This window comes from Saccopteryx bilineata, chromosome 3 (genome assembly GCF_036850765.1).
Source record: "Saccopteryx bilineata isolate mSacBil1 chromosome 3, mSacBil1_pri_phased_curated, whole genome shotgun sequence".
NCBI classification, from domain to species: Eukaryota; Metazoa; Chordata; class Mammalia; order Chiroptera; family Emballonuridae; genus Saccopteryx; species Saccopteryx bilineata.
The window spans coordinates 63,643,829-63,670,356 of NC_089492.1; the positions used below are offsets into that span (position 1 = coordinate 63,643,829).

At 42.0% G+C, this 26,528-nt stretch overlaps 1 pseudogene; it reads left to right on the forward strand.

The window, feature by feature from the left end:
* On the forward strand, nt 1-26,064 carry LOC136329788 (uncharacterized; annotated as a pseudogene).
* Nucleotides 26,065-26,528: the final 464 nt, after the last annotated feature.

The following is a 26,528-nucleotide window of genomic DNA, read 5'->3' on the forward strand; positions in this document are numbered from 1 at the left end:
ATGTCCCCCGGAGGTCTCATCGATTATAATGAACTAAAAGCAAAAAGTTTGTTAGCGATGCTGAAAGAAAAGGTTGGACCTGCGGATGATGTCAAATTCACGGCAAGCTCTGGGCGGTTTCAACAGCAGAAGAGGGGGCTCAGCTACTGTGCACCGCTGTCCACTGGGAGCTGGCTGGGCATTCCTTGGTGAGTGTGGCAGAGGAGTGGGCAGGAGAGGAAGAGCCCTGCCACGCCCTGCACGCACACGCTCACGCACGCACAAGCTCACACTCACACACACTCACACTCATGCGCACTCACTTCCCTCCATTTGTTTCTCTTCCCTCCTTCTCCCTTCTGCTCTTTCCCACCTCCTTCACTCTTCCTTCTCCTCTTCCTTTCTCTCTCTTTTTTTAAGATTTTATTTTATTGATTTTACCGAGAGAGGAGAGAGAAAGGGTGTGGTTGGAGAAGAATCAACTCAGTTGTTTCTCTTTCGTTGTTCATTGCTTTCTTCTCCTGTGTGCCTTGACCAGGCAAGGCCTGCGTTTGGGACCAGTGACCTCAGCATTCCAGGTCAGCACCCTAGCCACTGTGTCACCACAGGTTAGGCTCCTTTTTTTTTTTTTTTTTTAGTTTATTGATTTTAGAGAGAGGAGGGGGATAGTGGGAAGCTCCTAGTAGCTGCTTCTCCTCTGTGCCTCCGGCCAGTGTTCCCATCAAGACCTCAGCATTCCAGGTCAAGGCTCTATCTGCTACGCTGCCACAGGTCAGGCTTTCCTCATCCTTTCTCTTCCCCTTCCCTTCTTTCCCTCTCCCCTTTCCTCCTTCCCTCCTTTCTTCCTTCTGTACTTCCTCCCTCCCCTCCTCCCCTCCTCCTGACATTTGCCCTTCCGCCCACTGCACCTCCCTCCACAGCCCTCCCCTGCTATTAGCATGCTCACACACATACACTTCATCTTTTATACCATATTTTTACTGAACCTTTTCTATATTTATATACACAAATATAATTGCCTGTGGCATTTAGTACAGTAACATGCCGTACAGGTTGGTAGCCCAGAAGCAACAAGCTAGGCCACATAGCCTGGGTGGTAGTAGGCTGTACCATCTAGGTTTGTGTATGAGCGCGCTATGATGTTCACACAATAATGAACTCACATCACTCAGAATATGTCCCCCCACTTAAACAAGTGTAAGTTAAATGACTGTAACCCAAGTCTGCCAATAACAAGCCTGAACTTAGAAGTTGACTTTTCTCCCAGAGCCTCTGGACAAGAACTCGGTCCAGCTGCCACTTTGATATTGGCCTTGAGTTTATCCTAAAGAGAGAACCTTGCCATGATGCCCCAGACTTCTGAACTACAGAACTGTGAGCTAAAAAATGGGTGCTGTTTTAAGACTCTAAATTTGTGGTAAATTGTTACACAGCGATAGATAACAAATACATTTTTCAAATCAAAACAGTAAACAGAAAATTATGCGTTAGAAACAGTGAAGAAAGAACATAAAGAGGTGGAATGGAGGCCTACTGAAGAAAAGGTCATTCACACAGTAAGAGCAAGTGGCAAGCAGTAACGTAATTCAGACCTACATATCTCGATACTATATAGTCACTTTACTGAGTCTGGGATAAGACAATTTAACCAACACAGAAGATGTGGGAAAAGCACATAGCAGTAGACATAGTCTTTATAACTTCTGAAGCCCAGTCCTTCTGGAACACTGGTAGCAACATTTGGGAACCAGTAACAGTAATTTATATTTACATTTATAACAGCTGATTAAGTATAAGTATATTGGCAATATATAATATATATGATTATGATAGATAGTTACTAATGATGAGACAAATATGATAAGACCTTTCTGTAAGGTCATGGATAGTGGAGGATGGTCACGTGGGAAACCCAGACCCGCGAACTTTAGCTAGGACCGCCCACAACCAAGCGTGCCAAAAGAAACTTCCCAGGAACCCTTTGGAAAAAAGCGACCATCTGCCAGCCAGTGAGATTTCACCATGTCATATTAGCTCAACCACCCTAGGGACCCTTTAAATATCTCCCACACAGGTCACCACTTGCGACTTCCCCGGCCTCCATCTTTCCTTGGGGCCAGGGAACCTCGTCAGGCGGGATGCACTCTGTACTCAATAAAGCTTTTACTATTCCACACTTTGTGGTTCCAGCCCCTTCCTTCCTTCTCGGTGGGGAAAAATACCTTACACCTTCTGACTTACTTCTAGAGCCTAGTAGTTTCCTAGCTCAGCAAATGGTCTAATACAGTGGTCCCCAACCCCCGGGCCATGGACCAGTACTGGTCCGTGGGCCATTTGGTACCGGTCCGCAGAGAAAGAATAAATAACTTACATTATTTCCGTTTTATTTATATTAAGTCTGAATGATGTTTTATTTTTAAAAAATGACCAGATTGCCTCTGTTACATTTGCCTAAGACTCACTCTTGATGTTTGTCTCAGTCATGTGATACATTTATCCGTCCCACCCTAAAGGCCTGTCCATTAAAATATTTTCTGACATTAAACTGGTCCGTGGCCCAAAAAAGGTTGGGGACCACTGGTCTAATACATGTGGGTTAAAAACCTGAGATGATGGGATAATCTAATTTTTGTGTTTCTTCATTTTCACATTAACCTCTATATCAGTAGTTTTTTATTTTCATTTTCATTGAGTGATTTTGAATTATTTCTACCAACTACAGATTGATAGAGTAAGTGACAGATGTATGGATAGAAGAAGCTTTGTCATTGTCTACAAGTTGTATCTGGTTATGTACAACTTTATACATGTGAATCTTGAAGTCCTTATTTTAAAGAATAATGTGAAGCTATCATTCACAAAAGCTGAATAGGCTTTTTTTTTAATAGACTTTATTCTTTAAAGCACTTTTAGTTTCATGGCAAAATTGAACAGAAGGTACAGAGATTTCCACACACTCCCTTTCCCCAAACATGCATAGACTCCTCCACTGTCAGAATCCTTTGCCAGAGAGGTACATTTGTTACAACTGATAAATTTACATTGACACATCATTTTCACTTAAAATCCACATTTTTCAGTATGATTCACTATTGGTGTTGTACATTTTATGGGTTTGGATAAATATATACAGAGTAGTTTCACTGCCCTAAAAATCCTCTCTATTCTGCTTACTCATTCCTCCTTCCCTCAACTGCTACAAACTGATCTTTTTCCTGTGTTTATAGTTTTACCTTTTCTAGAATGTCATATGTTATAAACATACTGTATGTAGCCTTTTCAGATTGTCTCCTTTCACTAGTAATATGCATTTGTTTCCTCAATGTCTTTTCATGGTTTAATAACTCATTTATTTTTAACACTGAATAATATTCCATTGCTTGAATGTACCACAGTTTATTTAACTATTCACCTACTGAAGGATATCTTGGTTCCTTCCAAGTTTTGACAATCACGAATACAGCTACTATAAACATTCATATTCTGATTTCTGTGTGGACATAAGTTTTCAACTACTTTGGGTAAATACCAGGAAACACAATTGTTGGATCATATGATAAGTATGTTTAGTTTTTTAAGAAATGGCCAGACTATCTTCCAAAGTGGCTGTACCTTTTGCAGCCCTACAATGAGAGTTCCTGTTGCTCCACATCCTTGCTTGCATTTAGTATTGTTACTGTTCTAGATTTTGACCATTCAAATATGTGTGCAGTAGAATCTCACTGTTGTGTTAATTTGCATTTCCCTGATGACATGTGATTTGGAGCATCTTTTCATATGCTCATTTTCTATTTGAATATTTTCTTTGGTAAAGTGTCTGTTAAGATCTTTGGCACATTTTTTAATTGGGTTGTTGTCTTATTGTTGATTTTTAAGTGTTCTCTGCATATTTTGATAACAGTCCTTTATCAGATGTGGCTTGCAAATATTTTTCCCAGTCCATGGCTTGTCTTTATATTCTCTTGACAGTTTCTTTTGCAAAACAGAAGTTTTTAGTTTTAATAAAGTCTACCTTATCAATTTTATGATGGATCATGTCTTCGGTGCTGTATTTAAAACATCATCACCAAACCCAAGGTCATTTAGATGTTTCTCCTATGTTATCTTCTCGGAGTTTTGTAGTAGCTTTGCATGTTATGTTTAGGCCCATGACCCATTTTGAGTTAATTTTTGTGAAAAGTATAATGCCTGTGCCTAGATTTATTGATTTATTGATTTTTGTATGTGGATGTTCAGTTATTCCAAGACCATTTACTGAAATGCAAAGTTTTTCACTTCACTATCAACTTTTATTGAAAAGTACCTGCTAGTATCTTAGTGTGTCTTTGTTTCTAACAATACTAAATGTCTCTTAAAAACTTAGGATGCAGGCATTTCATACAAAGATCCAGCAATGGTTATTTTTATTCATTTCTCTCACAACTGCTCTGTGAACTAGCATAGTAGTGCGACCTTATTTTATAAATAGAAAAGCTGACAGACAGAGAGAAGAAAAGTTGCCTTGTTCACCCCACAAAGCCCACTGCAGAGTGAGAATTCTGTCTCCAACCATTGCCTGAGTGCCTGATGCTGGAAGGTCACCCATTTTTACTCTGTCACTGAGAAATCATCTCATAGCTTCAGTCCTGGTACTACAAGACCAAAAACTACCAACCCTGTTACCTCTGCTCTCTTTGGCAATAATGTTGAGAAAAAACAAACATTCTAAATTGTGAGCCTGAATTAGAGGTGAAGGGAAACATTTAGGAGCATACCTTAAAATGTTATGCTCAGTTTCTATAAATGATTTTTCAGTAAAATTAGATTTTTCAGTAAAATTATAGCAAAAAAATTATTCTGGGAGGTTGGTAGGTCATTGGACCAGAACACATACAAATAATTTTAGAAGCAGAAAGAAAATGCTTATATCAAACTCCAGACGTCCCCACTCAATACTACTCTTCCTAATTGGACACAATGCTACTGACTTTTATGATTACTTTGCCTGTGCATGCTGAACAAAAACTTTATATGCCAAATTCATTGATTCCTCAGAAGAATATTCTAGGATTTGTGGGACTGTGTACAGATGACCTTTTCAGCTTTGCAACCTAGCCTTCTTGTTGACTGCTTCAGTTGCTGGCTGCTCCACTGCTCTGAATGAATAAAGGCTGCTGTTCTCAGAAGTCCCCATACAGCCAAGTTGCCTGACGTTGTGCTTTCAGTTCCAAGTCCATGTGGACCCGAAGCACTCGGTTCAAATTTGTATTGTTTCACAAGTTGTTTATATATTGAGTCTAACAACTACATTTGAGAATTAATGGCTCAAGGCCCTGGCCAGTTGGCTCAGTGGTAGAGCATCGGCCCAGCATATGGAAGTCCTAGGTTTGATTCCCAGTCAGGGCACACAAAAGAAGCACCCATCTGCTTCTCCACCCGTGCCTCTCTCCTTTCTCTCTATCTCTCTCTTCCACTCCTGCAGCCAAGGCTCCATTGGAGCAAAGTTGGCCCAGGCACTGAGGATGGCTCCATGACCTCCACCTCAGGTGCTAGAATGGCTCCAGTTGCAACAGAGCAATGCCCCAGATGGGCAGAGAATTGCCCCCTAATGGGTTGCTGGGTGGATCCTGGTCGGGCACATGTGGGAGTCTGTCTCTCTGCCTCCCCACTTCTCACTTCAGAAAAATACAAAAAGAGAGAGAGAGAGAACCTATGGCTCAGAAAAAGAAACCTTCATAAAATGCACTGGGTTATCTACCAATATTTTTAAAACAAAAAGAGAAAGCTTTTTAATTAAAATACAGCTATTTTGATCTCCTGACTTATTTATTTTGTAAGTGTAGTATTACTTTTCTAAAGAGAACAAAGGTTCCTGAGTAATAATTCAGCTTCTAATATCTCTATCAAAATTCTTAGTTCTTCTCCTCGCTGGTGGCATTCACTCCTTTAGGACTTAAACTTTTTTCCTCAATTGTATATTCTATCTCATTGATTTTATACTATGTCAACATTTACATCTAAGCTATACCCTGAAAAGATGAAAGTGGGGTGCTCTAGGGGTTGAAAAGCTAACACATTGCAGTGAGGAGGACATGGTCTATGGAGACAGCCTTAGATTTGTCACATATGAGCTGTGGGGCTGTGGACAACTTTACTCACATTACAATGCCTACCTTGTAAGTTATGTGGGAAGACTAAATGAAACACTGCAAATAAGACACGCAGTACTGTTTGAACAACACATGTGACAATTGGTAAGTGTTTGACTTCAGTTCTTCTTTGTGTCAGCTTTTTCATCTTTAAAGTGGTAGTGATAATATGTGGAGTGGCTCTGACATGAAAATAAGATAAAGCCTGTAGAATATGTAAGAAGCAGAGAGCACTCAGTGAATGAACACCCATCCTCCCACCCAGGATCAATACAGAAATGACCATCTGGATAGAAGTTTTATGATTCTGTCACTCTTAAAAGATACACTTTTAATGAACTCTTCTGGGTTAGAAAATACCATAACCTTTGCTATTCCTGTGAACCAATGCATCTTATGTGTGTTTATGATAATTGCAGAGATCCCCACTCATCGTCTGGTACCTTCTAAATAAGGCAAATACTATCACTATCTCCATTTTTCTAGTTCAGTGTTTTCTCAGTGTACCCTGGAGAGCCCTCATTGCACAGAATATTTAATTAGAGTTACGTGATGAGGCAGTTCAATGGTCAAATAACTTTGGAGAACATGGGTTAAGCAGGATTAAACAGATTCTTTTAATCTAGAATACCTCTGAGCTTTTAATGTGTAAATGGCCATCATCAACATCTAAAAATGTACTATAGATTGTTTTCCAAAATTCATGAACCTGATGTTGGTGTGTTACCCTAGGGGGCGTGTATTAAGATTACACGTTTGTAAATGCTGCTCTCAGTAAGGTCACTAGCAAGCCATGTTGTCAGTTTAGGACTGAGTAGTCTTTACCAACATATGAGAATGTGTGACATTTTGGGATACCACAGACTCAAGAATTTTTAAAACATAGATTCCCAGGCCCTATCCCAGATAAATTAATTTAAGTCAAAATTAAGTCAAATTTTGACTTAAATTAAGTCAAAATCTCCAAGAGTAAGGCACTAGCATCTGTATTTTCAAAATACTCCACCAAAGAGTCTGATACCAAGACAATGTTGAGAACAATTAGTGTAGAAAGTTCACGTGGATGCTGAAGACACATGATTTGACAGATAAATTCCCACCTCATAGTAAATCAAGTTACATTCAGTCCCCCAGGAGGCCCTACACACTTCCTCATTCATAGATAACTAGAAGATATAAGTCCCTCTAACCACGGGTAATCTCTGTTGAGACCCATGAGATCTGACCTGGTGGATGATAAGCTCAGTATCTGGCATACTGCTTAGCATTCACTTGACACTCAATGTAAGTCTTTTGAATGAATGACATTTTTAAACTTAGTGGAATAGTTATAGACAACTCTAACTCATTGTATGTATTATTGGAATTCTGACAGCAACCACATAATCAACAAGGGAATCTCTATGCTTCCTTCCCACTTCATCACTGTGTACTCCTAGAAGTAGTATTGTGACAATCTAGCCATAAATACCTCTGATTGGATTTGTGCTTAACAACTTCACTAAGTGGTCTTTGAAACTTATTTATTAAAATAGGCTACCCACTTCTATTAGTTTTCTATTGTTATTGTAGCAAATTGCCCCAAACTAAGGTGCTTAAAGCAACAGAAATTTATTCTCTTTCCGTTTCGGATGTCAGGAGTCTAGAATTAAGGTATAGGTAGACCAGCATTCCTTCTGGAGGCTTCAGGGAAATTTTTATATTCTGGATATTTTTAGCCTCTGGAAACTCCTGAATTCCTTGGCTCATGGCCCCTTCTTTATGTCATTCCAACATCTTTCCCCATCATCATCTCTCCTACTACTGACTGACCCTCTTGCCTTCCTCCCTCTTACAAAAACACTTGAGATTACATCAGACCACCCAGACAACCCAGAATAATCTCGCCATCTCAAAATCCTTAATTTAATCACTTCTGCAAATTCCCCTTTACTATGTGAGCCAAATGAAGGAAATTAAGTAGGACACTATATTCAGAAAGTGCCAAAAGTTAAGGTTGTCGTGGTAACATGAGTGCAGTAACAAAGCAAAACCTGCTTCTCAAAAGGATACAATAACCAGCTTTGAACAATTATGATCTCCTGGAAGGGCTGTTTTCATTCAATGATCCAGAACCCTTTTCAACCTCAGATGAGCTCTTATTCTATGGCTATAAGACAAGAAATGGCTTGCCTAACCAAATTCAATTTCATAAATACAACCTGACCAGGCAGTGGCATAGTGAATAGAGCTTCGGCCTGGGATGCTGACTACCCAGATTCAAAACACCAAGGTCACCGGTTTGAGCACGGGTTGCCGGCTTGAGCATGGGATCATAGACATGACCCCATGGTCACTGGCTCGAGCCCAACTAAGGGGCTGCAACAAAGAATTGATGCTTCTCATCTCTCTCTCTCTCCCTTCCTGTCTGTTTCTCTCTCAAAAAAAAAAAAAAGTAGATATCATCTACTACGTGCAAGATATGTAAGACATGGAGCTAAGTTCTCAAATATGAATAAGGTGTAAGTCTTGACTCCAAGCAACTTTTCATTCTGGGCTAAAAATACAGATGATGATAGAGAAAGTTAACAAAGCAGAAAGAGTAGCCTGACCAGGTGGTGGTGCAGTGGATAGAGTGTAGAACTGGGATGCAGAGGATCCAGGTTCAAAACCTCGAGGTCACTGGCTTGAGCGCGGGCTCACCAGCTTGAGCACAGGATCGCTGGCTTGAGTGTGGGGTCACTTGTCAACACACATATGAGAAAGCAATCAATGAACAACTAAAAAACCACAATGAGAAACTGATGCTTCTCATCTCTCTCCCTTCCTGTCTGTCAGTTCCTATCTGTCCGTCTCTCTGTCTCTGTCACACACAAAAAATAAATAAAAGGCAAAAGAGTACTAAGGAAAGTCAAAGAGGTAAGAGAGCTCAGACTGCTGGCAACACAGAAGTCTCCTGGATCAGGTGGCATTTGAAATGGATGGGATGGAAAGAACAGATATCAGTGTTTTAAATAAGAATATTATACAAATTTAAAAGGTCAAAGTTCTCACCTGACTACGTGGTGTCACAGTGAGTAGAGCATCGGCTTGGGATGCTGAGGACCCAGGTTCAAATCCCCAAGGTTGCCAGCTTGAGTGAGGGCTCACCAGCTTGAGCGAGGGGTCAGTGGCTTGAGCAAGGGGTCATTGGCTCAGCTGGAGCCCCCTGGTCAAGGCACACATATGAGAAGCAATCAGTGAACAACTAAGGTGGTGTAACTATGAGTTGATGCTTTTCATCTCTCTACCTTTCTGTCTGTCCCTGTCTATTTCTCTCTTTCTCTCCCCCTAAAAAATAAAATAAAATAATAAAAAGTCAAAGGTCTCTTAGCTCTACCTTACTTGACTTTCCTACTGTAAAAAAACATTATTTGAGAAAAGCCCTTATCTGATTTTTTTTCAAACTTTTTACTGTTCATGCTGTTTTGTTGCCACAAGCCTCAGCACAACGTGATGCCCTGTATCTGACATGAAGGGAAGAAATTATTGTATCAGTTTTCTAGATAAGGAGGTTGAGAATCATAGATAAATTTCCCAAGCTGACACAGGAAGGATGTGGTAAAGCAGGCATTTAAATATCTGACAAAGCCCAAATGATTTTCTTACTTTGATTATTGAATGTACCACTCTGTATTGCAATACTTGTTTGAATGGCTCTCCCCCTAATTAAACTGCCTGTACTTTATGGATAAGGTTCATAACTTGCTCAGTTTTGTATTCTCAGAATCTAATTCAATGATGGACACATAGCAAGACTTAAGTTTTGTTGAATGAATAAATGAATTTTAGGCAAGCGGTTACCAAAGGCAACATTTCTCTGTGAAGAAAAACCCTCTTTCCATAGACCAGTTATGTCCATTGTATGCCCTGTTACAGCAAAACTTGATGAGCTTTATTCACCAACTGGTTATTTATAATAATTTTTAAAAATAAATATAAACTTCATGGACATTCCTTCCCTCATTTTAATTTATGCTTGTACCTCTCCCTTCTGTTCTGCCCAAAACTTATTCCCAGGAGTGCTAAGAAACATAATCTCTAATCATACCAGGATCCTTGGAAGAGAGGGTAACTCTAGCATTCTTGCCAATTGCAGGGTACTACTGACATCTTAGAGTCCTGTCTGAACTGACTTCCTCCTGTTCCTCCTCTTGTGGAAGCTTTTTATCATCTAAGAACACAGCAGTGATCCTTTACTTTTTCTAATTAAAATAAGAGAAGGTCACTTGCTCTTTGCCTGTGACTTTACCTAGTCTACCAAAATGAGGAGCCAAAGAAATATGTTCCAAATGAAAGAACAAAACAAAACTCCAGAAAAATAAACTAAACAAAATGGAGAGAAGCAATCTATTAGATGCAGAGTTCAAAACACTGGTTATAAGGATGCTCAATGAACTTACAAGTCAACAGCATTTAAAAAAAATGAAACCATAAAAAAGAACCTGCCAGAAATGAAGGATACACTAACTAAAATGAGGAATAATTTATATGAAATCAATCGAGCAGATGAAGCTGAGAATCAAATCAGCAATTTGGAATATGAGGAAGAAAAAAGAAAAAAGAATACAAAAAAAATGAGGATAGTGAAAAAGAGCTTCTGGGACAACTTCAAATGTACCAACATTCACATCATGGGGGTTCCAGAAGGAGAAGAAAGAGAGAGAGCAAGAAATTGAAAACCAGTGTAAAAAAATAAATGACAGCCTGACCAGGTGTTGGCACAGTGGATAGAGCATCGGACTGGGACATAGAGGACCCAGGTTCGAAACCCTGAGGTCACTAGCTTGAGCGCAGGCTCATCCAGCTTAAGCGTGGGCTCACCAGCTTGAGCAAGGGGTTGCTGGCTTGAGTGTGAAATCATAGACACGACCCCATGGTCACTGGCTTAAGCCCAAAGTTCGCTGGCTTGAAGCCCAAAGTCACTGGCATAAGCCCAAGGTCGCTGGCTTGATCAAGGGTTCACTTGCTCTGTTGCAGCCCCCACTCCCCCGTCCCCCGGTCAAGGCACATATGAGAAAGCTATCAATGAACAACTAAGGAGACTAAGGAGCCGCAATGAAGAATTGATGCTTCTTATCTCTATCCCTTCCTGTTTGTCTGTCCCTATCTGTTCCTCTCTCTCTCTCTCTATCTCTCTCTGTCTCTGTCACACACAAATAATAATAATAATAATAATAATAATAATAATGACAGAAAACTTTCCTTATCTGGTACAGAAGATAGACAAACAAAACCAAGAAGTGCAGAGTCTCAAACAAGATCAACCGTAAGACGCCCACACCAAGACACATTATAATTAAAATGCAAAAGGTTAGAGGCAAAGAAAATCTTAAAAGCAGCAAGAGAAAATCAGTTAGTTATATACAAGGGAGCTCCCATAAGACAGCTAACTACTCAACAGAATTCAGATTGGTTCATTCAAAGTAATGAAAAGCAAGGATTCTACAACCAAGATTACCTGGCAAAGCTATCATTTAGAATCAAAGGACATATAAAGAGCTTCGCAGACAAGAAAAAGCTAAAAGAGTTCATCACCATCAAACCAGTATTATATGAAATGTTAAAGGGTCTTCTTTAGGAAAAAGAAGAAAAAAATATATGAATAATAAAATGGCAATTAATACTCTATCAACAATTGAATCTAAAAACAAAATAAACAAGCAGAGCAGAAACAGACTCATGGATACAGAGAACATTTTGACGGTTGCCAGATGGGAGGTGGTTGGGAGTATGGGTGGAAACGGTGGAGGGATTAAGAAGTACAAGTTGGTTGTTACAGAACAGTCATGGGGATGTAAAGTACAGCATAGCCAATAATATCTTAATAACTATGTATGGTGTCAGATGGGTATGAGATTTATCAGGATGATCACTTAGTAAGTTATATAGTGTCTAATCACTGGGGTGTACACCTGAAACTAATATAATACTGTATGTCAACTGTAATTGAAAAATAGAAGTCTTCACTGTGCACTTCATCAAGATGCTACAAATTACCAGAATTCCTTAGCTTCCTTCCATGTTCCTAAGTCTCCCCCTCCCTAAAGACCTTACCCCACTCTGCACTTTAAGCCTCTCTTTTTCCTTTTCTCCATTCACTTAAATCATTTCCAAAATTTTCTCCTCCCATGGAGTCTTATTAATTAGGTAGATCCCATACTATCTGGAAATTCTGTCAGCATATATACCCTCAATAGATATGCAGGATCTCCACGTCCACTGCTTCTGCCTCAGGTGGGCCACCATCCCCTCTAAGATCATAGCAATCACCACTGCAGGTCACCCTGCCTGCCACACCCCATCTGTTCTCAACATAGCAGCTCCACAATCCTTTTAAAAATCTAATCATCTCACTTTCCTTCTCTCCTTAAAATCCTAAGTGGCTCCCAAGTCACTCCATGAAAGGCCAAGTCCTGCATGGCCTACAAGGGCCCATGAAGTCCCGCCTCTGCCCTCTCTGGCCCGCATCCCTTTCTCCCCCTTACTCCCTGCCCTCCAGCCACACGCTCACAAGGCAGTCTGCTCTCTTGAGGTCCTGGCATTTGCAATCCTTCCTACTTGGGTCACCCTCTCCCCATCTATCAACTCCTTCAGACATCATCTTACTCATCCTAGTGGCAAGGCCTACCCTGAGTGCCCCACTTAAAGATGCAAGTCATTCCCTTTCCTGGTTTTGTTTTTCACCCTGGCATTGACCACCATCTAATAGGCTAAGATTGATTTATTTGATTATTATTTGTCTCTATCGAATGAAAATCCAGCACCCCGAGGGCAAGATTTTGTGTCTATTTTTTTTTCACATAACAGTAACAAGAATAGTGCCTGGCACAATGCAGACTTGTGGAACGGCTTTTGCTCTTGTTACTATTAAAACTTCATAGAGATACAGAACATATAAAACAGAGCTTTTGCAGTTCAATAGTTCTACCTTTTGATATGTTTTATTCATAAGCAACAGAGCCATGCTATTTTGCTTGTAAAGTCACAAATAATAATGCAGTCAGTGCATTCAGAACCTTAAAAATGCCTCTGAGACACCAGGCACACAGCTAGGAGTCCAGACTAGGACATCAGACACAATTCAAAAGCGGAACAAGAAGAAAAGTTAGTGTGTACGAATAATGAGAAGACACAGACAGTATTCAGAAGAACTTGTCTCTAAAGGTCTTACTTGCAAATCTAGGGATTTTGTAAAGTGTCAGATCATTTTTTTCAGTTCATACAATGCCAGAAAGGGGAAAAAAGGGAGTACCCTATCCTCGGCTTATATAACCAATAAGATAAAAGTTCTAATAAATAATAAAATAATCACGGGCTTGGAAAAGAGTTCTGAATTAGAAATGTAACTGTTTGTTGTCTTATATTTTAATTTCTACCATTTGTATAACATGCTTATCATCTGTCATGTGGAACAAATAGGAGTCTGCATCCTTTGGCTGACGAGCCCTATTGTAAAACAATCCTCTGCCAGCATCAGCCCCCCCGCCCCCCATGTGAAGTGGCAAAGATGATCAGACACCGCTGCCGCCCAATCCCGCTCGGCTCCCCTTGCTCGAGGGTGAGGGGAGCCGCCATACGGCGTCCACTCCGGTCCATGCTCCAGTAAACAGATGGGTCTTCGCTGTGCCCTGAAGGCAAATAGACCCGGCTCTGCTGGACCGCGGGAGGGAGTGCATTCCAGGGTCCTGAGTCCCTCCTTCAGGAAAACTTGCCTCTGAGTTTCCAGACTTTCAACCTCCAGCTCCTTGATCTCCCCACCCTGGAAGAACCACAGAAAGGCTTCCTGGGGAGAGCACGTCTCAGTGCCGCCTGGCTGTCTAGATAAAAGCCAGCACCTGAACCTGTTCGGCCCAGTGCGCTGTGAGCCTTCCCTGCCAGAGTAGCACAGGTGTAAAGACATTGCAAGGAAAGGAGAGGACTTTTATAAATATCACTGCTCCGCAACACAATGTAAAACTTGAGAAAGCATGTCTTCTGCCCTTTGCTGCCACTTCAAGTGTAGGCTTCACCCGAATACTTTAAAAAGAGAAGAGAGTTTATCAATCAACATGTTCTTAGGTTTAATGTACAAGCTCCTTCCACTCTGGCTACGATGGAATTATAGAATTTTATTACTAATTTCAATGGTAGATGTGCAAATTTTGAAAAATTTTGGTCAAAAGTTTAGATTTTAAGTTCACAGGGATAAACATACAAAATTGTTTGGTGTGGCATTATTGTTACAGCAACAAGACGTAACATGGAAAACAGCGTCCATCAAAAGAGTTAGTTAGAAATTGTGACACAAACATGCAATGAAATAATACACAACTTGTAAAAATTAGACATAGAAAGATGTCTACGGTATAGTAAAAGTAACACAAGTACGATCTCATTTTATTAAAAATGTAAATATCTTTACATAGAGACACATTTAGAAAGATATTAACAAACTGCCTCAGGGGACTATGGAGAACTTCATTTTCTATTTAATATAATTTTACAAGATTTAAAAGTTTGTGACAAGCATCTATTATTTCTATAAACAAAAACCATGTTCATATGTGTGTGCGCATGCACTGTGTGTGTAATTAAGTTCTCCAAGCTTCAGGCATAATGAAATCCAAAGTAATAAATGGCACAGAGTAACGATAATTAATTTGTCATTAATTATATCTATACAACAGACATAGTAGGAATTTTATTACTTCATAAGAAATATGAAACCCTAAAATTAGAAAACCAGGGGTGGTTCACAGAAAAACAATTTTTCTTTTTGCTCAGAAGCACCTGCAACTATCTATTGCTAACTCCAATAACCCACATGAACAAATAAGTGAACACAAAGACAGTCATGTAAAGGTGAGATCAATTTTAGTGAAAACTGCAGTCTCTATGGAAATATCCTTTCCCCCTGCACACTCCCTCTCTTCTGACCCCACACACCGTCACTCCCTCAGATAGAAGCAAGCTCAGGTCCCAAGACCTGAGAATTCTTTCTTGCTTGTTGCTAAGCGATGGTAAATCACCGCACAGGACGCACTCAGTAAGACTCTAAAGTTTATTGTTCCCAGATTTTCTGAGATTACTCATGAGAATGCTAACTGTGACAGAAACACATAGACTGGTGTGTACACTGCATCACATTTAGATCTGACTCATTGCAAAATGTGGTAAACAAGGAAAACGGCTTTAAATGCATAAAGAAAATAAAATCCTCATTACAGCTCTCATAAAAGACCTCAGAAATCATTTGAAAACTCTCACTGACGACTCTAAGCTTGGAAAGGACCAAATTACAAAGAGTAGCCTATTTTTTGTTAAAGTGGACTTCTAACAACCTCTGTGTGGATGATAAATTTAAATGAACATTTCTCTGCTGCCATCTCGTGGATTATTTAAGTAATGCAGTCAAAGCTCAGGAGCAGGCAAAGCTCAGGAGAAGGACTTTATGCCAAATACGAAAAGACTTTCCTTAAAGCCATTCATTTGACAGAACAAAATATAACTTAATGTATACAACATTATGCTTCTAACATATTAAGCCTGTTACTAAGTTTATTTATAAGTTCAAGGTCTTCTAACTTTTAAATGTTGTTACCTTGATAAACGAAATGCTTTTGCCACTGCTTAGGCAATAATTACTACAAAAGATGTTATTAAAATCCTATGTTAAAGCAATCATCACTAAAAAAGAAACTAACTTTTCATGCATACGGTTGGCATTATCTCTGCCACCAAATAATAAAATTTAGACGAGAAAATTAAAGTCCCCTACCTAAAAGATAAATGTACATGGCGTTTCAACCTAATTCCAGGCCCTGTACCTCCAAAGCTGTATGCCACTTGAAAATAATCCCAAAATACATAGCAAGAAGTGATTTGTGGTCTTCGCCAAGTGGCGGTAAGGTAAAAGATGGGCCTCACCACCCCTCCATAGCCTGAGCTCTCTGTCTGAGCACCCTTCCCCCACATCTGTGAGCACCAGTCACCTCCAAAGCATGAACCCCCGGGCAGGACGTGTGAACTCTCCTGATGACACGACTTCACAATAGGTGCAGTCGGGATTGGAACACCCACTAAAAGTATCAAGGCCAGCCTGGTTTCTACTAGGTGAATGAGGAGTGTGATAATGTCAGATTTACCACACACACAAAGATTGGGAACAGGGAAGAGTGAGGGCAGGGAAAGGGGAACGAGTATTGTGATATTGTGATTTTTTTTTATATATATAAATAAATTTTTATTTTAATAGGGTGACATCAATAAATCAGGGTACATACATTCAAAGAAAACATTTCCAGGTTATCTTGTTATTTAGTTATGTTGCATACCCATCACCCAAAGAGAGATCGTCCTCTGCCACCCTCCATCCAGTTCTCTCTGTACCCCTCCCCCTCCCCTCCCCCTCTCCCTCCTTCCCTCCCCCCACCCCCCATAGCCACCACACTCCTGTTCATGCCTCTCAGTCTCGCTTTTATGTCCCACTAATGTATGGAATCCTGCAGTTCCTGTTTTTTTCTGATTCGCTTATTTCACTCCGCACAATGCTACCAAGACTCCACCATTCTGCTATAAGTGATCCAATGTCACCATTTCTCCTAGCTGAATAATATACCATGGTGTATATGTGCCCCATCTTCTTCATCTAGTCCTCTATTTTTTTTTACAGTGATTAAAAGCCTTTAAGCAAACTCTTGGCCAATACAGCAAGAATCCATAAATGAGTAGTGTCCTTAACATGTTCCCCAAGTCCAAGGTGGGCCCCTCACCATGCCAAATCCCTGAAAAATGCAACCCAACCACAGTTCAGTCTGTTAGGAGCTGTCACAGGGAGCAGGAGTCCAGGAAAGTTCCCCACAGGAAAAGTCCGTATGGCACTGGAATTGTTGTCACCATTCTATACTTTGCAGCTCATGTCCAAGTCCCAATGACCGCTGCTTCTAGCTGGTAATGATTCAGGTAGACTGGAAAAAGCCATTTGCAGCATGCGTGGATATGGAGCTTCTGTTCTCCTCTGCCTGGAGAGTTGAGACCAGGTTGCTTTTCCCTGGAGCTCTGTGACTGTGGCCTGGTAAAGAGAACCTTGGGATACACTAAGCTGGGTGGCAAAGGTAAATTCATAATACAAGTTGGCAAAAGGAGGAAAGAGAGCTCTAAATTAAGAGTAGGTCCAAGCCTGAAATATGAGTGGGGCATTGAGGTAGGAGGAATAAAGGAAACACTATATATTAAGCAAAGCAGCAGAAAATAGGACTATCAACACCCACAACAGAGATCTTTGAGGGAAGAATAAAGAACCTGACTGTTCAGGCAACACATAGTTAAGTGGCCCTTGTGCAAATGAGATCAGTTTACCTGCTTCTTGGAAGAAATACCCTAGGCTCGTCCACAGTGTCGTAGATGGGGTCGACGGCCCTGGGCACCTTCAGCCTTCAGTGGCAAACCCCAGCATTCTGGGCAAGGTTAGGTCATAGGTGGCTGGAGCAGGCCTGGAAGAGACTGAACCCTCCCTTAGAGGAGCGAGGGGGAAGCCCACCTTCCAGTGTCCCTGTTTCCTCACAGCAGAGGTGTGTAAGCCTGGCAGGCTTTAGGTGATATTGTGATTTATAAAAGGAAATATATATTTGTTCTTCAACCTGTTTCTGGCATAGAGCTCCTAAAATCCTTGGAGTTTCCCAAGTGATGAGAGCATAAAGATATCTCCTGTTATGTTGATGATGTAACTTCTGGAAAATACCAAAGGCTGGGGGTGGGTAGTTGCCAATGGAGCCACTCATATGAGTGGAGGGTTGGAGCGTTCAGTGAAAGGGGCTGGCAGTTGAATCAGTTTCCAGTAGCCAATGATTGTATCAATCATGCCTATGTACTGAAGCTTCCTGAAAACCCCAAAGGACAGGGTTCAGAGAGATTCCAGGTTGGTACATGAGTGGAGGTCCTGGAGAGGGCATGGGGCCTCTGCTCCCTTTCCCCATACATTGCCCTGTGCATCTCTTCCATCTTCCTAGACCTGGCTACATCTCCTTTTATAATAAACAGGTAAGTTAATGTGTAAAACATTTCTCTAAGTTCTGTGAGCAGCTCTATCAAATTAATCAAACTCAAGGAAGAGGTCTTTAAAACCTCTCATCAATAGCTAGATAGTCAGAAGCACAGGTGACAACCTGGACTTGCATGGGCATCTGAAGTGGACACAGTCTTGTGGGACTGAGCTAGCTCTTAACCTGTAGGATCTGATGCTCTCTCCAGATGGTATCAGAACTGAGTTGAATCATAGGACACCCAGCTGGTGTCAGAGAATCACTTGGTGGTGTTGGAAAACATGTCAGAATTGGTGTCAGAATCCTAAGTATCCTCATCCCTGCTCAGAGGCTGACTGCAATCCTGGTGGGCGAATGCTACTGTAAAATGCGGGGATGTGTTGAATATATGGCTGCCAAACCCACTGTCAAGTACAGTGACTAATTCATGCTCACTTCCCATACCATTTCTGGACTTACAGGAATTCCATACGTATCCAAGCTTTAGGGTCACAATAAACGTGAAAGGAATACAGGGAGGAAAGTAGAAATTCTTGTTAGTCCTAAGTATGTATTGAAGAACTAGAGAACAAACTGCACAATCTGCTTCCTACTCCCCCCTCCTTTCAGTCCCCAGTAAATGTGAGAAAGTATAACATTTCCCATTTGAGAAGGACTTCAAAGGATGTTTTAAGAGACTATGAGACCCCTCATATTTGTTCTCCAGAACCCCATGAACAAGATCTAGAATGTACTTTCACATTCCCAGCCAGATGAACGTCTCTCAGCAGCTCGGCACTGCATACAGTGAGTCAGTTTTAGAGGAAGGTGGGAAAGCAGGCTACTAATATGCTCTCAGTTGGGTGTATTTTGGGCTCTGGTTTTAATTTAGTTGGTTCTATGTGAAGAGAGGGGCACTGACCTCACAGATCATATCTTCTGAGACAGATCATGGCCTCGAACATACTACCTCTCCATTAGGTTCTGTAGAACCTATATTTGAGGGCTTTGAGATAAAATATTAGACTGACCAGGAGGAGCACCTGGTTGCTAGAGTTGGGGGGAAAATTGAGGATATCCAGTTATATTAAAATTTCAGGGAAAACAATTGGTATATATATATATATATATATATATATATATATATATATATAATGTATTTATTGCCTTGGCCAGATATCTTGGTTGGTTAGAGCATCATCCTGATATGCAAGGGTTGCTGGTTTGATCCCCAGTCAAGGCACATACAGAAACAGATCAACACTTCTGCCTCTCTCACTCTCTCTCTCTCTCTCTCTTCCTTTCTGTCTTTCCTCCTCTCTCTCTAAAATCAATAAAATTTATAAATGTATTTATTGTTTATTTAAAATTCAGATTGCTAATGGGCATCCTGAATTTTTTCTTCTCCTCCCCCAAAGAGAGTTTTAAAGAAAATTAGCATCTCAACCAGAAAAAAAAGAAACAAACTGGTAATTTCTTTTCAACATAAATCTATTTTTTTTATTATTAAGATAAAAGAGCATAAGAATACACTGAGTAACAGGTTTTTCCAAACATGGGAGGAAAAGTAAGGACAATTATATTAAGGTTATAATTTAGCGCAGAATTGAAGGTCAGGTAGAATTATGCAGCTCAGTAGTTCAGATTCTTCGTAAGCACTACTGCATGTAGGTGCCGTGCTTGGCACCGGCAAGGAGCAAGCTGTTCCCAAGCAGCCACAGTCTAGTAGAGGAAGAGACAGAAGAGAGAACGCACTGAGGTGTGGACAGGAATGCAGGGGACACACAGATTTTATGTCTCTTCTGACCCCTAGAGAACCTAGTCCATTACTAATAAGGTGTGACTATCAGGTGAAGAGATTTTTTTTTTTTAAGGACCCATACAGTCTGCACTGACTCTTGATTAACATCAAACATACATAGTGTCTGTCACGTGACAAAATGTCAAAGCCGGAAATAACCTTGGCAATCTCATCAGGCATGCCTGTTTGATAAACCCAAAGCCAACAGCCATGGGCATCAGCAGCTGCCCCTCACCTACGGACTCCTGCTAGAGGTTTTTCCTGGCTGCAGCTTCTGCAGGTGAGCTCTGGCCGTGAGGATGGACTGATCCATTTCTCAGGTCCAAATGATGAATGCGTTCCTGCTTCCAGAGACAAAAGCCATCGAAGCAGAGATAATTTTTAAGATTTTCAAGAAAGACTGCTACCACCCTGTAATACTCTGATTAGAGCCAAGTGCTGAATAGGTTAGAAAGGCAAACAAAAGTTATTAATGTCAGAGGTTATGCTTCCAGTTAATTCAGCAGGTAAAATCTACTCATTGCATTCTTTGTCTTCAAGTGGTCATGTCAAAAGGCTACTCTCTGAACATAGTAAAACAAACTGGTTCAGAAAAGTCACATTGTGTTGACAATTGGTTCACAGGGAAGATAGAGTATGGAAATTGACCTATAAATTACTGATGCTCGTTATTTATTGCCAAGAGTCCTTTCCTCTATGTCACTTTAACTTTTTTAAAAGATTAAGGAGAGCCTGACCGGGTGGTGGTGCAGTGGATAGAGCGTCAGACTGGGATGCTGAGGACCCAGGTTTGAGACCTCGAGGTCGCCAGCTTGAGCACGGGCTCATCTGGTTTGAGCAAAGCTCACCAGCTTGGACCCAAGCTGGCTTGAGCAAGGGGTTACTCGGTCTGCTGAAGGCCCACAGTCAAGGCACATATGAGAAAGCAATCAATGAACAACTAAGGTGTCACAACGAAAAACTAATGATTGATGCTTCTCATCTCTCTCCATTCCTGTCTGTCTGTCCCTATCTATCCCACTCTCTGACTCTCTCTGTCTCTGTAAAAAAAAAAAAAAAAAAAAAAAGCTGCAGTCATCTGAAGGCTTGACTGGGGCTGAATACTCTGCTTTCTCTCTCTCTTTTTTTTTTTTCCATTTTTCTGAAGCTGGAAACGGGGAGAGACAGTCAGACTCCCGCGTGTGCCCAACCGGGATCCACCCGGCACGCCCACCAGGGGGCAACATTCTGCCCACCAGGGGGCGATGCTCTGCCCATCCGGGGCGTCGCTATGTTGCGACCAGAGCCACTCTAGCGCCTGAGGCAGAGGCCACAGAGCCATCCCCAGAGCCCAGGCCATCTTTGCTCCAATGGAGCCTCGGCTGCAGGAGGGGAAGGGAGAGACAGAGAGGAAGGAGAGGGGGAGGGGTGGAGAAGCAGATGGGCGCTTCTCCTGTGTGCCCTAGCCGGGAATCAAACCCGGGACTTCTGCACGCCAGGCCAATGCTCTACCACCTAGCCAACCGGCCAGGGCCTACTCTGCTTTCTTAAATGGCTCGTTCACATGGCTGGAAAATTTGGTGCTAGCTATTGGCAGGAAGTCTGTCGTTGGCCACATAGACTTCCACTTAGGGCTGCTGGAGTGTCCTTATGACAGGAGATCTGACTTCCCCCAGAACAAATGATCTAAGAGAGATGCAAGGCAGATGCCACAATGTCTTTTATGACCTAACCTTGGAAGTCGTACACCATCATTTCTGCAATGCTCTATTGGTTACACAGGTCATCCCTATTCAATGTGAGAGACACAGGTCATCCCTATTCATAAATACGAGGAGACAAGAATCACTGGGAGCAAGAGAAGGCTGATTCCATAGAGTATTAATAGATACTGTCTTAGGCTAATGGAATAAAAATAGATGTTTAAGTACATTAGTTAAAGTTGTAAAAGTAAGCACCTCCAGAAGAAACAAAATAATAACATAATTAGAAAACTCAGTGGAAGAGGCAGAAGAAAAAGGTGGGAGTCATCTTTTATATTAAAAATTGACAGCCTGACCTGTGGTGGCGCAGTGGATAAAGCATCGACCTGGAAATGCTGAGGTCGCCGGTTCGAAACCCTGGGCTTGCCTGGTCAAGACACATATGGGAGTTGATGCTTCCTGCTCCTCCCCCTTTCTCTCTCTCTGTCTCTCTCTCCTCTCCCTCTCTCTCTCCTTTCTAAAATGAATAAATTTTTTAAAAAATTGACTAATATAGTCAAAATTTGAGACAGCAAGAAACAGAGAAGTAAGAACATTATTTGGTCTGGGGTTAGCCACCTTCAGAATTAAAACTAGAACAGTCAAGAAGTGACTACCTCTGGATAGGTACTAAGGATAGAATGGAAGATTTTTGACTTATTTATTAAAACCATTTTACATCAGTTGATATTTTTAACTAAGTGTATATATTACTTAGTAATAACCTTAAAAGTATAATTTTACCTTCAGGACATAAGTATGGTTTTCTACATGGCGAATGCTGGTATTAACCCCAAAATATTATACTGAAGTCTAAAAAACTGTTACTATACTTGCACTGTCTCATAACTAACTGGTCACCTAGTAACACTCACACGTGCTTACCTCAGCTTTAATGGCTTAAAGCAAACCATTGTTCTAACAGTAAACTTCTCTGGACTTTTTTATATTCTAATAATACAACTCTTACAATAATTTATTTCAAAAGTAAGAATTTCCTTAGCTTCAACAAACTCATACTCCCCTTTTATTTTTTTCTTCTTTTCCAAGTACAAGGAGGGGAGATAGAGAGACACACTCCCACATGCGCCCTGACTAGAATCCACCTGGCAACCCTTGTCTGGGGCTGATGCTCTGCCCATCTGGGACCCATGCTCACAACTGAGCTATTTTAAGTGCCTGGGGCAGAGGTTCCCCTGAGCCATCCTCAGAGCCTAGGGCAGATGTGCTCGAACCTATTGAGCTATGGCTGTGGGAGGATAAAAAAGAGAGTAAGTAGGGGAAGAGTGACGAGTGGAAAAGTAGATGGTTGCTTCTTCTTTGTGCCCCAACTGGGAATCAAACCTGGGACATCCACTCACCGCACCAATGCTGTACTACTGAGCCAACTGGCCAGGGCCTCACACTCCCTTTCTCTTTTATTTATTTATTTTTTTTTTATTATTTTTCTGAAGTTGGAAACGGGGATGCAGTCAGACAGACTCCCGCATGTGCCCGACCAGAATCCACTAGGCATGCCCACCAGGGGGTGATGCTCTGCCCATCCGGGGCATTGCTCTGTTGTGACCAGAGCCATTCTAGTGCCTGAGGCAGAGGCCACAGAGCCATCCTCAGCACCTGGGCCAACTCTGCTCCAATGGAGCCTTGGCTGCAGGAGGGGAAGAGAGAGACAGAGAGGAAGGAGAGGGGGAGGGGTGGAGAAGCAGATGGGAGCTTCTCCTATGTGCCCTGGCTGGGAATCGAACCTGGGATGGATTCGTGCACGCCAGGCCTATGCTCTACCACTGAGCCAACCAGCCAGGGCCCACACTCCCTTTCTTTAAGAGCTCTTTTTCAGCCTAACCAGGTGGTGGCACAGTATATAGAGCATCAAAGTGGGACACACCCAGGTTCGAAACCCCAAGGTCGCCAGCTTGAGCACAGGCTCATCTGGCTTGAGCACAGGCTCACCAGCTTGCGCATGGGGTTTTTGGCTTGAGCGTGGGGACATAGACATGATCACATGGTTGCTGGATTGAGCCCAAAGGTCACTGGCTTGAAGCCCAAGGTCACTGGCTTGAGCAAAGGGTCACTCACTATGCTGTAGCCCCCTGGTCAAGGCACATGTGAGTGAACAACTAAGGAGTTGAAACAAAAAACTGATGCTTCTCGCCTCTTTCCCTTCCTGTCTGTCTGTCCCTGTCTGTCCCTCTCTCTGTTTCTCTCACTGTCTCTGTCACAAAAAAAAAAAAAAAAAAAAAGCTTTTTCATGTTTCACAAGCATAATCAAATGCAATTGAAAATAAAAACTTTTAGTCAAAGATTATATTCCTAAATTTGTGTTACTATGAGTGATTGACCATTTTAGGGCTTTAATAAGAAGCTTCCAGAAATAGAAATTTTAATTGAAGAAAAAAAAACCAGTGAAAAGGTATCACCCGATAAGCACTTCCTTGTCTAACATGTCTACAAATTCAGCTGGAGAGGGGACAGCGGGGTGGGAGTAGACAGGACACTAGACGGAGCAGCCTGCTGAGCCTGTGCCGAGAGAACCCAACGAGTGCCAGCAGCAACGCAGATGCCCGGGTGACCACAAGGAAGCTTTCTGATACCCAGAGTTGTCTGAAAACCAAGGGCTTCCTGGAAAGGGCTTCCTGGAAAGGGCTGACTTGATGGCCATCAGAGCAATCGGGTGACAAAGCAGAACTGAATTGCTGCTATTCCTCTCAACTCTGAGTTTTTCATATATAAGATGTTTCACATTGAGTAGATGTTGCCTCCAAAATTTATGCTGAAAAGAATATACTTTTGAGTTTTTTATTTATTGATTTTAGAGAGAGAGGAAGGAAGAAAGAGAGAGGGAAACAACTGATTTGTTTTTGCACTTATTTATACATTCATTGGTTGATTCTTGTATGTACCTGACTGGAGACCAAACCCACAAGCTTGGCGTATCGGAATGACACTCTAATCAACTGAGCCACCCGGCCAGGGCAGGAAATATTTCTGATAAAATATTTGATCCTTGATGGATGGTAAAAATTACTCTGGCCCTGGCCGGTTGGCTCAGTGGTAGAGCGTCGGCCTGGCGTGCAAGGGGTCCCGGGTTTGATTCCCGGCCAGGGCACACAGGAGAAGCGCCCATCTGCTTCTCCACCCCTCCCCCTCTCCTTCCTCTCTGTCTCTCTCTTCCCCTCCCACAGCAAGGCTCCATTGGAGCAAAGATGGCCTGGGAGCTGGGATGGCTCCTTGGCCTCTGCCTCAGGCGCTGGAGTGGCTCTGGTAGCAACAGAGCGACGCCCCAGAGGGGCAGAGCATCGCCCCCTGGTGGGCAGAGCGTCACCCCTGGTGGGCGTGCCGGGTGGATCCCGGTCAGGCGCATGCGGGAGTCTGTCTGACTGTCTCTCCCCGTTTCCAGCTTCGGAAAAATTCAAAAAAAATAAAAATAAAAATAAATAAATAAATAAAAATAAAAATAATTACTCACATACTGTCAGACAAAACATAGGAGAACAGAGTTCTTCCTAGCAAGTGTTTTAGGACCCTACATCAATCTGGCAGTAAGTCCCAAATAGAGTTAACCATCTAGAGAATAGTCGCTTTTACTTGGGCTTCTTTATGGAGTGTAAGCCTGTCACGTTTCACTTGTTTCATGAGCATCATCTACAAGCCACACTAAAAGTTAATTAGCAAGACAGAATCAGTCCTGCAATTACAGGACACAGAGAGTCTAGAATTGAGAATTTAACACTTGCCACAGGACTATCTGGCTAGGAGAAGCGCCTGACCATGAGAGGATTAATCAGCGTTTCCCTGACAACACTTCCATGGTAAGCCTACAGTACAAGCACAGCACAGTGAAGAGCGCAGCGCCAAACAATGTGATCAAACTGCAGAAACATGAATAGAGACCAATTACATCAATCAAAAAGAGAGCAGCAAATCTTAAACCCACAAAAATTTTATAGGCTAAGGGCTTCATCTGCAGATAGAAACAGGGCCTAAAAATCCCATGTGATTACAAACCAGAGGACACTGAGGTAGTTTTTCCAACTTGAGCCCTGCAAAAGGGCTCCCACAGAGAAGGGTGGCGAGAAGGGCCATTCTGCCATCAACAAGGTACCAGAGTACACCATCAATGTTTACAAGAGCATCCATGGGGTGGGTTTCAAGAAGGGTGCTCCTTGAGTACTCAGAGAGATCCAGAAATTTGCCATGAAGGGGATGGGAAATCCAGATGTGTGCACATTGACACCAAGCTCAGCAAAGCTTCTGGGCCAAAGGAATTAGGAATGTCCCGTATAGGTATCTAGGTGCAGTTGTCCAGAAAATATAAGGAAGATGAAGTTTCACCAAATAAGCTGTATACATTGGTCATCTACTTACCTGTCACCACATTCAAAAATCTACAAACAATTAATGTGGATGATAACTAAATGCTGACTGTCAAATAAAGTTATTAAACTGCCAAAAAAACAAAGGAGGGGAGCACACTGAAGTACACAACTGCCAATGATCACCCAAGGTCTCAGCCGTGCTGCTGCTCTTCGCTGCTCTCTGCTAACAGAGCGTGCATCTCCCGGGCCCCAGAGATGGCACGTGGCTGGGTGAGTCACAGGGTACCTCTCCACCCTGGCCATGAAACTGGTCCAGGGTTGGACAATGGCCAGATTTAGGAAGGAGACTTTATTGACTCTGTGGCAGCACTAGATGGGGAACATTCTGGAGTGACCTGAACCTTGTTCCTCACCATTTAAGAAAAGCCCTTCCAACATAGTCTGTGGAGGCAAAACTGCAGCCGGTGTGGGCACAAGTTCCGGTGGCATCAACTCTCTAGACCCAGCCAGTCCTCAGGCTGATTCAGTTCTGCCCTTTCAGGGGTGTGTCTATATGAACCAAA